We start from the raw sequence: 3603 nt of genomic DNA, 5'->3' as shown, positions 1-3603 counted from the left end.
GTGTTTTGATACTGCGCCATTTTAAATTAAAATAGTACCCGGTTCCTATAGCAGTTGTTAGGGGTGGGAAAAATTTGCTAATCTAAATCGGCCTACAGTAATATCAAAATGCAGTTCAAACATTTTAATAATTTTTGTGGCTTTACCTATCATATCTTGTGCTTTATTTACAGATATTTTGTGTTAGTTAATTTGTGCTGTCCATGCATCAATCCAGAAGGTTCATTTTTGTATAGGTTTGTGTTTTAATTATTAATTTATTATTATAGTGATCAAGAGGTTAGCACTTCTCAAAGAAAGTGAGAGTTCATTAAATTGTTTAATTATATATACTATGCATTTTTAAAGCTAATGCAATGAAGAGGGTTCATTGCTGGAAAACAGACAAAGACAGATCTCATAAGAGAAATAAAACGAGTATGAATGACTATAGGCATTTGTTTGTACATTTGAACATCTTTTGCTTATAATATAGTACCATCTGTAGCTGCATCTTCATACAGAAGATTTACATCATTTAATGGGTGGTTTGAGTAATCTCTCTTACAGTATAAGGGTTTTTGTGTTACTGGTAGTGTGAGGGTGGTAGAGGATATAAAAGAACACATCCCATTTACCCGGCCATTGCACTGTACGAGGTTTGTTGTCATTGCTGTAGTCTGAGAATCTGTAGTCATTTAATAACTATTAATTTGGATTATGTGGATTGTACATGAAGTGCCATTTTGTTCATATTCCATTTGTAGGTGTGCAGAAGTAAAAGCAGCTAATTTGCTACTACCCTTGTCGTCAAAAGTGTCATGGGCAGATTTAAAGACATGTGATGTGCCTTCAGATATTGTATGTTTTTGTATTTTACCTTGTGCATTAACTATTTTGTCCTAGCCATTTGAAATAAAAGGTGTGGCAACTTCATTAAAGAGCATGATTGTGAACAGATCTGATAACAGCTTCTCAAAGGCATTCACTAGACTATTGCTTGAGTTCATCAAGACATATTCCTTATGAGTACCCCATGCCACGCATTGTGATGTGTAAGTTCCAATAGTATTTTTTTGCTTATCTACTTTTTTAGTCTGAGCCCCAAGTCTGAGCATGATATTAGAGGGTTTGAGGTTCACAATTTCCAGCAGCAGAAGATTCCACAGCCACTTTTCGATTCTTGCTCATGAAGCGACCACTGCCGGAGTCCAAAAAGAGCTAGGAGTAGGACAAAATGCAGTGTCCCTGTGGATAACTATGAAGGGCTCGAATCTTCTTCAGATAAGACAGATGAGACAATGGACACGGATGCAGATGATAGTAAGATGTGAATTAATAATTCCATGTGTCTGTGTATCTTTCTGTTTCAGTATGCTAGGCCTTAGCTACTCACTATTTAACGTCTCACACTAGCCATTAGCTAGTCACTATTTAATGTCTCACACTAGCCCTTAGCTACTCACTATTTAATGTCTCACACTAGCCCTTAGCTACTCACTATTTAATGTCTCACACTAGCCTTAGCCACTCATGTCTCACAGTAGCCCTTAGCTACTCACTATTTTGTGTCTCTCTCTAGCCCTTAGCTACTCACTATTTAATGTCTTTCACTAGCCCTTAGCTACTCACTTTTTAATATCTCACTAGCCCTTAGCTACTCACTATTTAATGTCTCACACTAGCCCTTAGCTACTCATGTCTCACAGTAGCCCTTAGCTACTCACTATTTTGTGTCTCACTCTAGCCCTTAGCTACTCACTATTTAATGTCTTTCACTAGCCCTTAGCTACTCACTTTTTAATGTCTCACTAGCCCTTAGCTACTCAATATTTAATGTCTCACACTAGCCCTTAGCTACTCACTATTTAATGTCTCACAAGCCCTTAGCTACTCACTATTTAATGTCTCACACTGGCCCTTAGCTACTCACTTTTTAATGTCTCACACTAGCCTTAGCTACTCACTATTTAATGTCCTTAGCTATTCGTTATTTAATAGGTCTGAGACTAAGGTCATTTGCAACCTTCAAGCTTCTACATTAAAAAATTTTGAAGCCTTTGAAGGTTTATTGTACATCAAAAATTATCACCCGCCTCTGTTTATACTGTCAGTCATAGTTCAGCCTACTATATAAAGTTGTGGTCTGGGTAGACAATCCCTATGTAAACTTTTAATCACTTTAACTATTAATAACTACTAATAATGGAGCTTCAAAGTCTTATTTTCTGTTTCAAATGCAGCACTTCCAACCAAACTTCAAACCTTTGGAAGCTTTAAGTTTGTCCTAGTCCTACTATTTAATGTCTCACACTAGCCGTTAGCTACTCACTATTTAATTTCTAACACTAAATAATCACCCTACTCTCTAAACATGCTCTTTCCTCATTCTAGAACATTCTATTGTATGATACGCAGTGTATGTGAGGTATTGGGAGATTTGCCACTTTGAAAATGAATAATTTTTATGGAACATTTTGGCCACAGCAACCTTAGCTATGTGACAATTCTAACCAAGCAAATTGTAATTTTATTGTTGCAAGGGTACACGCTCAAAATACTAATCTGATATTCCCTATAATTACTTCACATTTTTTTTCAGGATTGCTTTTTTACTTTTTTATAGATACAGTCAGGCCAGCTATTGTATCATGTACACAGGACCAGATTCTCCTTGTAGTGAATTGGTTGCCCCTATGTTTATCAATCTTTATTCTTTCTTTAGGGTGTCCCGGATGTTGTCTTAATGAACTGCCGCATGTTCACCATTGATACAGCAGAGGTATGACATTTTTTTTTACTTACTTATTTTTGTCTTTAGGATAAAGTAATGAAAGAATACCCATCAACAATACTTCAACAAAGTGATGTGGGTCAGTTACTATTCTATATGCTGGGTGTGATGATACAAAGCGTATCTGACAATGACCAATATCAATTGGGATTATTTATGGAAGGAAATCAAGTAAACTATGGTAATGTAATTGTATGTCATGAATTACTTTTTCTAGATTTTGCTATGCTATGGTTCTGCTACTGTATCTGTTGGGAGCAGGGAGTGGAGATGTCGCAGTTTATAAATGTATTAGATGTCAACTCATTGAAAATGATCTGTGACAGTATGTTGTCTGTCACAAACGTCATTTTAGAGAACAAATAAAATTATTTTACTTATCTCCTTGCTTATTATAGCCATACCTACATGTATGTTGCTTTAATGAAAGAAAAGAAAATGGTGTAACTGCTTCAGAAATTGTTGCATTCTACTTCTCAGATTCCTGTGGTATTAAATAATTTGACCTATACATTGCCATACTATAAGTTTCACCACCTATATAAGTACTTCGCCTATAAATGCAAAACTGGTAACCAACAACTCAGTGTTAAATATTGCTGGAACTGTTAACATACAAGGGTTAAAAAAATTAGTGCATGTCACAGTACATTTAGCATCTCTAGGTTATAATTAATACTAGAGACCCTAGGCAGCACCATGTGGAGGTAGTACTGTATATTGCTGCCCAACCTTAAATGAGAAATGAACATGAGAAATGTATGTGTCTAGTTATTTACCTTTATAGCTGAAGTAATGTCATTGCTGGTAATGTTTGAGATGTACTGAAA

The 3603-nt window shown here is 35.7% G+C and overlaps 1 long non-coding RNA gene across 2 annotated transcripts; it reads left to right on the top strand.

Annotated features, from left to right (window-relative positions):
• The first annotated feature begins 748 nt into the window (after positions 1-748).
• LOC109580967 (uncharacterized) lies at positions 749-2689 on the top strand. 2 transcript variants are annotated; one of them, XR_002184454.1, is made up of 4 exons: positions 749-840; positions 886-1034; positions 1076-1302; positions 2606-2689. It is a non-coding gene; the product is annotated as an uncharacterized LOC109580967 (long non-coding RNA). The 2 variants fall into 2 exon arrangements; XR_002184453.1 differs by having other exon boundaries at positions 886-1302.
• The last annotated feature ends 914 nt before the right edge of the window (positions 2690-3603 follow it).

The sequence above is a fragment of the Amphimedon queenslandica genome, unplaced genomic scaffold (genome assembly GCF_000090795.2).
Source record: "Amphimedon queenslandica unplaced genomic scaffold, v1.1 AMPQUscaffold_13469, whole genome shotgun sequence".
Lineage (NCBI taxonomy): Eukaryota > Metazoa > Porifera > Demospongiae > Haplosclerida > Niphatidae > Amphimedon > Amphimedon queenslandica.
The sequence above is the reverse complement of the archived record's forward strand: the minus strand, read 5'-3'. Positions and strand labels throughout refer to the sequence as shown.